Source organism: Anabrus simplex, chromosome 1, assembly GCF_040414725.1.
Source record: "Anabrus simplex isolate iqAnaSimp1 chromosome 1, ASM4041472v1, whole genome shotgun sequence".
Lineage (NCBI taxonomy): Eukaryota > Metazoa > Arthropoda > Insecta > Orthoptera > Tettigoniidae > Anabrus > Anabrus simplex.
The window spans coordinates 302,968,288-302,982,097 of NC_090265.1; positions in this window are offsets into that span (position 1 = coordinate 302,968,288).

Consider the following 13,810-nt stretch of genomic DNA (forward strand, 5'->3'; position numbering starts at 1 on the left):
ACTTACTGGCCTGTAATTTTCAGCTTTATGTCTATCACCCTTTCCTTTATACACAGGGGCTACTATAGCAACTCTCCATTCATCTGGTATAGCTCCTTCGGCCAAACAATAATCAAATAAGCACTTCAGATATGGTACTATATCCCAACCCATTGTCTTTAGTATATCCCCAGAAATCTGATCAATTCCAGCCACTTTTCTAGTTTTCAACTTGTGTATCTTATTGTAAATGTCATTGTTATCATATGTAAATTTTATTACTTCTTTGGACTTAGTCTCTTCCTCTATCTCGACATTATCCTTGTAACCAACAATCTTTACATACTGCTGACTGAATACTTCTGCCTTTTGAAGATCCTCACATACACACTCCCCTTGTTCATTAATTATTCCTGGAATGTCCTTCTTGGAACCTGTTTCTGCCTTAAAATACCTATACATACCCTTCCATTTTTCGCTAAAATTTGTATGACTGCCAATTATGCTTGCCATCATGTTATCCTTAGCTGCCTTCTTTGCTAGATTCAATTTTCTAGTAAGTTCCTTCAATTTCTCCTTACTTCCACAGCCATTTCTAACTCTATTTCTTTCCAGTCTGCACCTCCTTCTTAGTCTCTTTATTTCTCTATTATAATAAGGTGGGTCTTTACCATTCCTTACCACCCTTAAAGGTACAAACCCGTTTTCGCATTCCTCAACAATTTCTTTAAACCCATCCCAGAGTCTGTTTACATTTTTATTTACCGTTTTCCACCGATCATAGTTACTTTTTAGAAACTGCCTCATACCTGCTTTATCAGCCATATGGTACTGCCTAACAGTCCTACTTTTAAGACCTTCCTTTCTATCACATTTATTTTTAACTACCACAAAAACAGCTTCATGATCACTAATACCATCTATTACTTCAGTTTCCCTATAGAGCTCATCTGGTTTTATCAGCACCACATCCAAAATATTTTTCCCTCTGGTTGGTTCCATCACTTTCTGAATCAGCTGTCCTTCCCATATTAACTTATTTGCCATTTGTTGGTCATGCTTCCTGTCGTTTGCATTTCCTTCCCAATTGACATCTGGCAAATTCAGATCTCCTGCTACAATCACATTTCTTTCCATGTCGTTTCCCACATAGCTGACTATCCTATCAAATAATTCCGAATCCGCATCAGTGCTACCCTTTCCCGATCTGTACACTCCAAATATATCAAGTTGCCTATTATCTTTAGAAATGAGCCTTACACCTAGAATTTCATGTGTCTCATCTTTAACTTTTTCGTAGCTTACAAATTCTTCTTTCACCAGAATGAAAACTCCCCCTCCCAACTTTCCTATCCTATCTCTACGATACACACTCCAGTGCCGTGAGAAAATTTCTGCATCCATTATATCATTTCTCAGCCATGATTCAACTCCTATTACAATATCTGGTAAATATATATCTATTAAATTACTTAATTCTATTCCTTTCTTTACAATACTTCTACAGTTCAACACTAACAATTTTATGTCATCCCTACTTGATTTCCACTTCCCTGTTCCCTTATCACCGCTCCCTAGGCCATCCCGTTTCCCTGAATGTACCTCCCTATTACCCTTCCAAACAAATTTCCTAACTTATACGTACCACTGCGGTTTAAATGAAGTGCCCGGAGTGTCGAGGACAAGTTTGGCTCGCCAGATGCAGGCCGTTTGATATGACGCCGTAGGCGACCTGCGCGTCGTGATGAGGATTAAATGATGATGAAGATGACACATACACCCAACCCCCGCGCCAGCGAAATTAACCAATTATGTTTAAAATTCCCGACCCTGTCGGGAATCGAACCCGAGACCCCTATGACCAAAGGCCAGCACGCTAACTACTTAGCCATGGAGCTGGACAGTAAATATTCATAAGTTAATCAATAAACATTAGTCTCACCCTTGGAAACATGGTGTCACCCCGGAAGAGAACTTCATGTGTACCTTCAATGTTTAAAGTTGGTTTCTTTTGTGATATAACGTCGCACTAACAGATATATTTGCGGAGACAGAAGGGCGGTAAAGGGCTGGGACAACGATGGTAGTGGCCGTGTCATAGTTAAGGTGCAGTTCCAGCATTAGGGTGGTGTGAAAATGGGAAACTACGGACAAACCATCTTCAGGATTGCCGACTATGGACTTCAGACCACCTCTCGAAAAAAAGCTCACAGCTACGCGGCCTGTACCACGCAGCCAACTCGTTCAGTCTATTTTTAATGCGGTAATGTGGCAATGTAACAAAGTAAGTTCAGAATGACCTGACCCTCTGACTTTTAAATAGAATTCAAACGAAAAAAGAATGATTGCTACCATCGAGGGTTCTAAATTGTCAGAATTGCTGTGGGTATATTCATATCATTGTTCTTACCTACTGCAGCGAAAGTAAAGGTAACAAAAACTTTGCCTGTCAATGGATCTGAAGGGGTATTTTGGTTAACCTTATTCCAAATCATTAAAGACACAGGGGCCAGAATTGAACAGTTCGATCGCAAACCAGTACGAGATTTGGTAGGTTACTATTTTTTTCTTCATTTTGAAAAGTCATTATTGAATATATACAGAGTTTTTGTCGATTTTTATTTACATTTAATTTTTTAAAGGAGGATGGTTGGTCAGCTGTACTTCCTCTTAATAACAACATTCACCACTTACCACCAGTGATCGGTCCTAGTTCTCATGTCGTATTTTTCCTGTAGGCCTACCTCTTTCAGTTATATAATATTTTATAATATTCATAAGTTAAAGCGTCCGCCTCTGTGGTGTAGTGGTTAGCGTGATTAGCTGGCACCCCCGGAGGCCCGGGTTCGATTCCCGGCTCTGCCACGAAATTTGAAAAGTGGTACGAGGGCTGGAACGGGGTCCACTCAGCCTCGGGAGGTCAACTGAGTAGAGGTGGGTTCGATCCCACTTCAGCCATCCTGGAAGTGATTTTCCGTGGTTTTCCACTTCTTCTCCAGGAAAATGCCGGGATGGTACCTAACTTAGGGCCACGGCCGCTACTTTTCCTCTTCCTTGCCTATCCCTTCCAATCTTCACATCCCTCCACAACACCCCTGTTCAGCACAGCAGGTGAGGCTGCCTGGGCGAGGTACTGGTCATTCTCCCCAGTTCCATCCCCCGACCCAAAGTCTGAAGCTCCAGGATACTGCCCTTGCGGCGGTAGAGGTGGGATCCCTCGCTGAATCCGAGGGATAAACCGACCCTAGAGGGTAAGCAGATTAAAAAGAACAGGAAGAAGAAGACTTCTGTTTTACATATCTTTTAAATCAGGCACTTCATTGCTAAAAAAACTGCTGCTGTTTTTACATAAATGCTGGAATAGAGACAGAGGAGGGCATCGTTAAGATAACTTCAAGATTTCAAGTTCCTAAGTATTAAACAGATATAAACATAAATGTTCTAAATATTTGAGTGTGACTTTATAGAATCTGATTATGTTCTTTCAAGACCGAAACATGACATTCTTTAAAAATATTTAAACTCTTAAGGCTTTTTCAATCGTGAAATTACCAGCGTTTCGCGCCGGTGTAGCAGTGGGCTCATCAATTGGGTTGCTACACCTTTCCCAGTGTAGCAGTGGGCTCATCAGTTGGATTGCTACACCTTTCCCAGTGTAGCAGTGGGCTCATCAGTTGGATTGCTACACCTTTCCCAGTGTAGCAGTGGGCTCATCAGTTGGATTGCTACACCTTTCCCAGTGTAGCATTGGGCTCATCAGTTGGATTGCTACACCTTTCCAGTGTAGCAGTGGGCTGATCAATTGGATTGCTACACCTTTCCAAGACGCTGGCGCTAATGCGCCATTGAGACACCACTGCAAGCCTCCTATGTAGGACAATGCAGTGACGTTGCACTAGGGGAAGCAAGTGCCTCCACTTGTATAAATGCCTACCTTTGGCCTTTATATCGAAAATTAGGTTCCCAGAAGGAAACCATAATTGATGTCATTCTTTGTTTAATAGTCTGCATTTTTATTCCCTGTTTAATGTTATTGGCTTTAAGTTCAACTAATTACTTTTTTACTGTTTTCGGGGACGCCGAGGTGTCGGAATTAAAGTCCCACAGGAATCCTTTTACGTGCCAGTAAATCTACCGACATGAGGCTGACGTATTTGAGCACCTTCAAATACCACCGGACTGAGCCAGGATCGAACCTGCCAATTTGGGGTCAGAAGGCTAGCGCCTCAACCGTCTAAGCCACTCAGTCCGGCTGTGGATCATGTGTCCTTTCAATTTCAAACTTTCTCAATTTCCTGACGGATAATAGAAGGTACGTCCTTGCGAATATTTAAGCACATATACATCGCCTCGGCTAGGCATCCCTATGATATAATAATACGGAACATTTTCAATACTTAATAAAAAATTTATGTTTGTGATTGGCGTTACTGATTACTAAGAGAAAGTGATGAAAATGATTTAATCATACGAAATCATAACAACGGAACAATAAGCCCGTTTGAAATATTTGAGAAGTTCATTGACTTGGTAATATTGCGTATCGGAGCTTCCTCCATAAAAGAGATATAAAACAGAGCATTAACAGGCGAATTTCGTTGTGTCGTTTCCTCCTCTTGTAACTATATATCTGCACAATCACTCTCTAGGGCACAATTTAAAAACAGCTTTTATCTGTCGGTCCTTAAACACACGATGCCCTTTGGAGTAACAGCATTTAAAATATACTGAAAGAGATAGTACATTTTACGAACGAATTTATAATGCAGTACAAAAATCGTTGATCATGTCTAGAAAATGTAAGGGAATTGAAGTGGTTTGCTGACGGTGAGTATATAAGGCAGTGTTATTCTGTGTTTTCTTATATATATATATGAATAAACAAATAGAATCACAAATGAGGCTTTTTTCGGATGGTATTATACTGTACACAGTGTGATTCAGCAGCCCCTTCCAATATCGTTTGCTGCAGCCCAACTAACGTGCACGTGGTTCTAGGGGTGCTATTCCCCTGCAGGCGTACTCTACGGTACTATTGTTCACTGAGCACATTTTGCACACGATTCTGAACCTTAGCGAAATGTTATATCATCCGTTCGCAAAACATGACGCCTTGAAATCATGTAACAACATCCTAATTTTTTGTAGCGTACCAGAAGTGGTTAGGCGTTCGCCTAGCAATGGACGGAATGTGCCAGTGGTGGTTCGAATCTTGCATCGTTCAAATATATTTGCATCGGTATGATGTTTGAATACGTAAACACAGGCCCGCGTTTGCCACATTCAAACAGTAGAATGACGCTGTTATTCAGCTTGTGTCCTGCGCATACTCCACCGGTTAGGACCTAAATGTACTGTAATCTCTGCTGTCATTCGGGATGTTTTCCACAAAAGCAAGACAAAACGTGCGCGAGGCACTACGCCTGTACCAGGAGCGGTATCCCGACAGGCGACACCCGGTTGCTACGACATTCCACCGTATTGAAAGACGCCTAAGGACAACAGGCGTGATTTCCAACCAGACACAAGTCCGCGATAGGCCCGTTACATCGGGTGAAACAGAAGAGGCCTTTCTGGAGGCAACTCGTAATAATCCACACATCAGTACAAGGGCGACTGCACGACAGGTGAACACCAGCCAGTCGTCCGTCTGGCGAATACTGCATGAAAATAAATTTCACCCATACCATCTTGAGCTACACCTAGAGCTCCATGGTGGGATTTCGAAGCTCGAATGGAGTTCTCTCGGTGGTTATTAGGCAGGCTGGACGTTGATACAGCATTCGTACCATATATCTTGTTCTCGGACGAATCGTGCTTCCACGATAATGGGAACGTTAATTGCCACAACATGCACTGTTTGAGTCCGGACGATCCTCACTGGGTGCAACAGGCGGCCCATCAAGTACGATGGGGGTTAATGTTTGGTGTGGAATCCTGGGGGTTCGCCTGATTGGTCCTCATTTCTTTGAGGGCCATTGGACGGGTCAACGTTACCTGCACTTTCTGCGTCAGGAGCTCCCACTGCTGCTGGAGGATGTGCCCTTGCACTATCGTTCGACGGTGTGGTTGCAACAGGATGGAGCTCCACCACATTCGACTTTGCCCGTTTGTAACCATCTGAACGAGAAACTGCCAGGGGAATGGATAAGACGAGGAGGCCCTGTTTCTTGGCCCGCCGTTAGACTTCTCCTTGTGGGAACATTTGAAGAACGTCGTTTACACTCAAGTGCCGGAAAACCCCGACCTGCTCCGGCAACTCATCGCGGACGCCTGCCGAGCAATTACACCTGGAATACTTCAGCACACAAGGCGATCTATTTGACACCGGGCCCGAAAGTGCATAAACCAAAACGGTCATCACATCGAGCATCTGCTGCGATAAAAAATTGTCAGTGCAGTTGTGTTCCTATTATTTCCGGTCCATATGTGTCCGGCCTGCAGGATAACTAATCGGCCCTTCTTAGGGCCACAGACACATTCATTCACACACAATTTGCATGAAAGCGGGTATTGAACTTGAATGGCGTGCGGTACGTAATAATCATGTATTTTGAAAATGTAAAGTCTTCTCCCCGGACTCGAACCACCCACCTGATACGCAATCCCGCTTCGCCACGCCTTTACCAACTACACTACGTTTCCTTACAGCACACGGGGCACCTTATAGCAAGTAGTAGGTTTACTGCGGTCACAATATCAATTTAGTGTTTCGCCGGCGTGTCAGGTTCATATGATCTAGAAGGCACACGCATGTCTTCCCGTGTTTAATACGAGTATAACATTACGGCGTCCGCCTCTGTGGTGTAGTGGTTAGTGTGATTAGCTGCCACCCCCGGAGGTCCGGGTTCGATTCCCGGCTCTGCCACGAAATTTGAAAAGTGGTACGAGGGCTGGAACGGGGTCTACTCAGCCTCGGGAGGTCAACTGAGTAGAGGTGGGTTCGATTCCCACCTCAGCCATCCTGGAAGTGGTTTTCCGTGGTTTCCCACTTCTCCTCCAGGCAAATGCCGGGATGGTACCTAACTTAAGGCCACGGCCGCTTCTTTCCCTCTTTCTTGTCTATCCCTTCCAATCTTCCCGTCCCCCACCAAGGCCCCTGTTCAGCATAGCAGGTGAGGCCGCCTGGGCGAGATACTGGTCATCCTCCTCCCCAGTTTTATCCCCAGACCCAATGTCTCACGCTCCAGGACACTGCCCTTGAGGCGGTAGAGGTGGGATCCCTTGCTGAGTCCGAGGAAAAACCAACTCTGGAGGGTAAGCAGATTAAGAAAGAAAGAAAGATAACATTACGACTTCATATCATGGTGAGGTGGTAAATATCAAGGTACCTGGTTGTGTTGTGTAAACATACGGGCAGAGCGGGTGTTTATAGGACGGAATGAACATTGCGGGTTGCGTAAAACTACATTGAAGAGCGGGCTGAATCACGCTGTATACTCCTCCTTGACAAGGTTGTGATTATTTACATAATTATTTATTTATCGTATGGCAAGTACACAAAAGAAAAAGGATATTTACAATATATACAAGGACAAGAATGTTGGTAGCGTTCACATTTACAAATCAGTATCCAGTTGCTGTAGCCTTTCTAAGAAGGGAAATGTAGCACTGATGACATCTCGGGCTGGTCCATCACACTTCCTCAGAGGGCAATCCTAAATAATGCGCTGCACTGACTGAAAAGGGGCTCCACAGTTACCGGCAGGGGATTCTTGAAGTCTCCACTTATGTAGCATGGCATCACATCTAGCGTAGCCTGTTCCTAAACGGTTGAGTTTAGACCATTGGTGTCTCTTCGGGTGAAATCCTGGGAGTCCAGTTGTGGGGTCATGGATGCCTTGGTGTTTCACACGTGCAGAGCTCCAGCTTTGATGCCATTTTTCCTGGATATTGAAGCCAGTTATGTCATGCCATATTGGGTTCCTTAACTTAAGACGAGACCTCATGGATTGGGATATGGACAGCACACAACGGTGTGATAGCAAATGGGGTAAAAGTCAGTTTGCAAGTTTCAACAAGAGTAAAAGTCCTCTGTTTTGATGGGGTGAGTACTGTAATTACAGTAAGTACTGTTCGGTTCCTTGGATGAATGATCAACATAGACGTCTTCGTGTCAGAGGGCCCTGGGTTATATTTCCGTCCGGGTCGGAGATTTTAACCTTAAATGGTTAATTCGTCTGGCTCAAGGACTATCACCAACATTCCTGAAACTCACACACAACGCTACCCTCCACTACAATAACACGCAGTTCCTATACAAGGCAGATGCCGCCAACATTCGTTGGAGAGTCTGCCTTACAAGGGCTGCACCGGGCTAGGAATAGCCACACGAAATTAAAAGAAAATGTAAGTACGTAGGTGTTAATGTAAGGAATGTCTTTCACCGGGAAAGTTGGCCGTGCGGTTAGAGGCGCGCGGCTGTGAGCTTGCATCCGGGAGATAGTGGGTTCGAATTCCACTGTCGGCAGTCCTGAAGATTGTTTTCCGTGATTTCCTATTTTCACACCACACAAATGCTGGGGCTGTACCTTAATAAAGGCCACGCCCGCTTTCTTCCAACCCCTACGCTTTTCCTATCCCATCGTCGCCGCAAGACCTATCTGTGTCGGTGCGATGTAAAGCAAATAGCAAATAATAATAATAATAATAATAATAATAATAATAATAATAATAATAATAATAATAATAATAATAATAATACAGAAAGTCTTTCATTGGGGTAATCATATAACCGGTATTGTAAAGATATTACAGATTTCTTCATTTTGTTATGAAGCTATTTAAGGGTTGTAATAAGGATATAAAGCCGGGCCCCCCGTGTCTGCCTCTCACGCGGAAGCCCCGAGTCTGGTTCCCGGCCAGGTCAGGTAATTTTACCTGGACCTAAGGGTTGGTTGAGGGTTGGTCTACTCAGCCTACGTGATTGCAATTGAGGAGCTATCTGACGGTGAGATGGTGACCCCGGTCTAGAAAGCCAAGAATATTCGTCGCACTGACCATGCGTCACCTCATAATATGCATGCCTTCGGGCTGAGAAGCGGTCGTTCGTTAGGCCAAGGCCCGTCAGGGCTATAGCGTTATGAGAGAGAGAAAAAAAGAGAGAGGAGAGTAAGGATGTAAAGGAGAGGGCGTGTAAGTCACTGGTAAGACCCCAATTAGAGTATGATTTTAGTGTATGGAGCCCTCACCACGATTACTTGATATGAGAACTGGAAAAGATCCATAGGAAAGCAGCATAATTTGTTCTGGGTGATTTGTAACAAACGAGTAGGGTTACCAAAGTGTTGCAAACTTTGGGCTGGGAGGACATGGGAGTAAGGAGACGAATAGATCGACTAAGCGGATGTTCCGAGCTGTCAGTAAAGAGATGGCTTGGAATGACTTTAGTGGGTGAATAAGCTTGATTGAGCTTTTGAAAGTAAGAAATATATGAAGATAAAGTTGGAATTCAAGGGGACAAATTGGGAAAAATGTTCGCTTAAACGAAGAGGAGATAGGGATTGGAGTAATTTACGAAGGGAGATGTTTGATAAACTTCCAAGAAAAGACTAGGTAAACAAACGGTAGGGAATCTGCCATGTGGGTGACAGACCTAAATGTTAATAAATGGTGATTGATTGATTGATTGATTGATTGATTGATTGATTGATTGATTGATTGATTGATTGATTGATTGATTGATTGATTGATTGATTGATTGATTGATTGATTGATTGATTGATTGATTGATTGATTGATTGATTGATTGATTGATTGATTGATTGATTGATTGATTGATTGATTGATTGATTGATTGATTGATTGATTGATTGATTGATTGATTGATTGATTGATTGATTGATTGATTGATTGATTGATTGATTGATTGATTGTAACCGGATTTGGACCAATTATGGATTCTGTTCTGAACATCTCTACAAACTTCCATTCATTTCGTCAGTGCGATCGTGGTGCCCCCGTACTAAATGTCAACATGTCAACGTATTAGAAGTAGACTCCTCTTCATTTTTAGGTGAGCATCGGAAAGAACCACAGAAAACTTTTTTGTTACTGTCCCATGTGCTATATTTCGGTACCAATTCAAATATGGTTGTTCTGTTACTGCTTGCTCATTCTATATGGTTTTCGTGGATTTTATTTATTACTATTCTTCTCCATCCTCTTCGATCCGGAGTGTTCCAACATCTAGATTTCCTTCCAATTCATTGTCTACAGTCGGTATCGAAACCTTCCCAAGACCTTATGTCTTCTTGATAATTTCATTCCAGGAGACTGTATACTTTGATAAAATCAATTTGGTTGGTCTCCAAATTTGATATGTATTTGTTACCTTGAGTAAAGTCACAGAATGGTAAAAGTTCATTACAGTAAATTTTCTTGTTTCATCACTCAGCGTGCTGTGAATTATACAACATGTCATTTGATATTTGTGTAGTTTATTTTCTACCTCGTTGTCATAATGGAGAAATTACAATAGATCATGACTTCATCACAATAATGTTGTCCGTAAATGTGATAAGTATACCCAACTTGAGTAATATTTTATTATAACAACAATCACATATCGCATTTGAATTTTGCAGAACTCGCTTTCCACATATCTGGATTATAATTTGGTCATCAGCATGCGGCAGAGTACACTATTTACTCTTCTGTGTCTGGTTTATTTCCTAATATTTAAAGCTAGTTTTCGATTGTTTTACTGAATCTCTATTTAAATATTAAACAAAGTACATAATAAATTGTACCCTTGTATTATGTCCCAGAATATTTTATAACATATATTGGCATATAAATAATTGTTCGACTCGTTGGCTGAATGGTCAGGGTTGAGGCCTTCGGTTCATAGGGTCCTGCGATCGATTCCCGGCCTGGTCGGGGATTTTTATTGACTCTGATTAATTCTTCTGGCTAGGGGACTGCGTGTTTGTGTTCGCCCCAACACTTGCCTGTTAATATTCACACAACACACTACACTACCAACCACCACAGTAACACGCAATAATGATTACATTCCCCTCCATATAGGGTTGACGTCAGGAAGGGCATCCGGCCGTAAAACAGGGACAAATCCACGTGTGCGACACAGTTCGCAACCGCGACCCTACAGGTGTGGGAAAAGCGATAGAAAAAGAAGAAGAAGATTGACATATAAATAATTGGGCATTACGTCTTATTCCTCGATCCATATGAATTTAAAATTTGGTTGAATAAAAACCGTTCAAACGTCGTGCACGCTGAATCAAATTAAAAAATAAACAAACAGACAAACCTACAGATAGATATACACAGTAGACATCAACGAAACTTTAATAACATAAAATCATATATAGAGTACATCGTACATCTCCAATATGTTAATACAGCCTGAAACCGAATAATTCGTACACACATTAGCAATTAACCAACAAATAGTTTTTATATTCTTAGCATTACATTATTCATGTACTGTAAACTCTAGTAGAACACAATCTACGTAATATATATGTAAATAAGTAAAAATCTTGAAGGTTAATCAAGCCCCAAGCATCATTAGAGTTGATGAAGTATGGAGCCAGTGAATAGAGGGTATGCCAGAAAAAGTGACAGGCAGTTCATAAGGTCATCATGTGCAGAACAAAGCCCGGGTCGACCCCCTACATAATGGAATGGGCAACTTCCCCTACTCCAGAAAGATGAATGAAGCCAGTTATTAATGGTGGGGCCCACGTAAGCAGCCATGCGGCACCGAAACACTGTTTGTGCATTATTACCAACTGAAATCCACCCGATTGATGATAATAATGAGATTATCCCCATCAACAGCCGATCTAGATATAAATGTGTGTAGCCTGCCTCTACTGCCAACACTCGCATGTGACAGAAATTAATAGCTACATGAGGAAAAACGGTACTAAAATTGTTTCAGTTCGCATAAGATTAATTGATACAGTTGTCAAGAGTGAACAACAAGGAACATACATTTTTGTTTCGTCGATCAGAAGTACCATATGTCTGAAAAATAAATGTATAGCCACCAAAGAAACAAGACCATTTCCTAAGAACTGATTAGTTGGCAGATATAAATATGGTAATGGGAAGTCGGGAGAAACAAGTCAACCAATTTTTCAAATGATTTCTTTCTTAGAATAATGACGTTTATAATGAGACAATTGACAGGAAATTTTCTTTAGAGGCTGGGTATTCATTTCATATTATTGATGCGTATATCATGTTCGGATTTTGGGTAACGAATCAATTGCAATTGACAGTTCTACTGCGACAAGAATTCTGGCTGTTTGTAATAAAAATGATAAAATATGATAAACTTATTAACTCCATTAGAGAATACGTATACAGAGTGTTTCCATGCAGGAACGCTGGAGAATGGCACACGCATCTGTTTGAGAGTGTAAACCCCGGTCCGGGAACGCCTCAATTGCACGTTCAACGAAAAAGCCGTTTTCGGTAAGTAGCAAGCTCTTTAACCCAAGTGAGTTCAACATGATAGGACCCCATCCCACTTTTAACATTCTGCACGTGACCACCTTACTCAGATGTTCCTGGACAAGTGGGTAAGAACAGCCGGTCCTCTCGTGTGGCCAGCTCGATCGCCTGATCCCACCCCACTCGATTTCTTCATGTGTGAAGAGTTTTATTTCCGAAACGCCTGCCGAGACTGAAGAGGACTGAATTCTCCCTCCCTACAACATCGTTGAAATGACGCCAGAGTTGTTCGACGTTGTCATCTCTGAATCGAAGCTGGGGTACGCTCTTGTAGATGTCTCCGTAGCATGTAAAGTGCAGGTGAATATAGGTATTATATCCCCGCACGAAGATTTTTAAAGTATTCATATCCTACGTCCATATGTATCCCATGCTTTGTTATTCTTGAGGGAGACTTCTTCTTTCGTTGGAGGGGATGAATCTGGATGGATGTGTATGTCATGTTAATAATAATAATAATGTTATTTGTTTTATGTCCCACTAACTACTCTTTTACGGTTTTCGGAGACGCCGAGGTGCCGGAATTTAGTCCCGCAGGAGTTCTTTTACGTGCCAGTAAATCTACCGACACGAGGCTGATGTATTTGAGCACCTTCAAATACCACCGGACTGAGCCAGGATCGAACCTGCCAAGTTGGCGTCAGAAGGCCAGCGCCTTAACCGTCGGAGCCACTCAGCCCGGCTATGTCATGTTCAAATGAGAGAGTGGATACTGGAATTTTACAATTAAGAAGAGATTCAATGTACTTAGCGAGAATCTGGCAATTATCTTTATCATTGTAAGCTAGCTCCCCATCCGAGTTTTTGAACTGTAACCGTGTTAGATTATACTTGTTTATATTGCGTTTGAAGGTTCTGTAAAAGTCCCGTGTGTTGTTCCTCTGGAAATCTTGTTCAATCTGTGTTAATTGATTCTTGTAGACACGTTTTACATTGCGAATAGATTTGGAGTTAGTTTTAAAACCGGCGACTGAGGTGTTTCCGGATTTGGTTCCCCTACCTCAAATTGATATGTGTGTCTCTTTCCAGCATTGCTGAAAGTCTCTGTCATCATTATGGGATTTGTTTCAGCAGGCTGAAAACTGTGAGCATTTAAAATGTGTTTACTTTATAATATCTTCCTGTCTTTGTTCCTAACCACAACGGAGCGCAACGTGAAAAAATACCCGAAAAATACCCAAATTTGAAAATATACAGACATATAACTCCTTCCTGTTATTATCTGAAGTGTATGAATATTTTTTGAGACTAGCTGTAATAATAATAGTAGTTAGTGTGATTACCTGCCACTCCCGGCTCAACCACGAAATTTGAAAAATAGTACGACGGATGGAACGTGGTC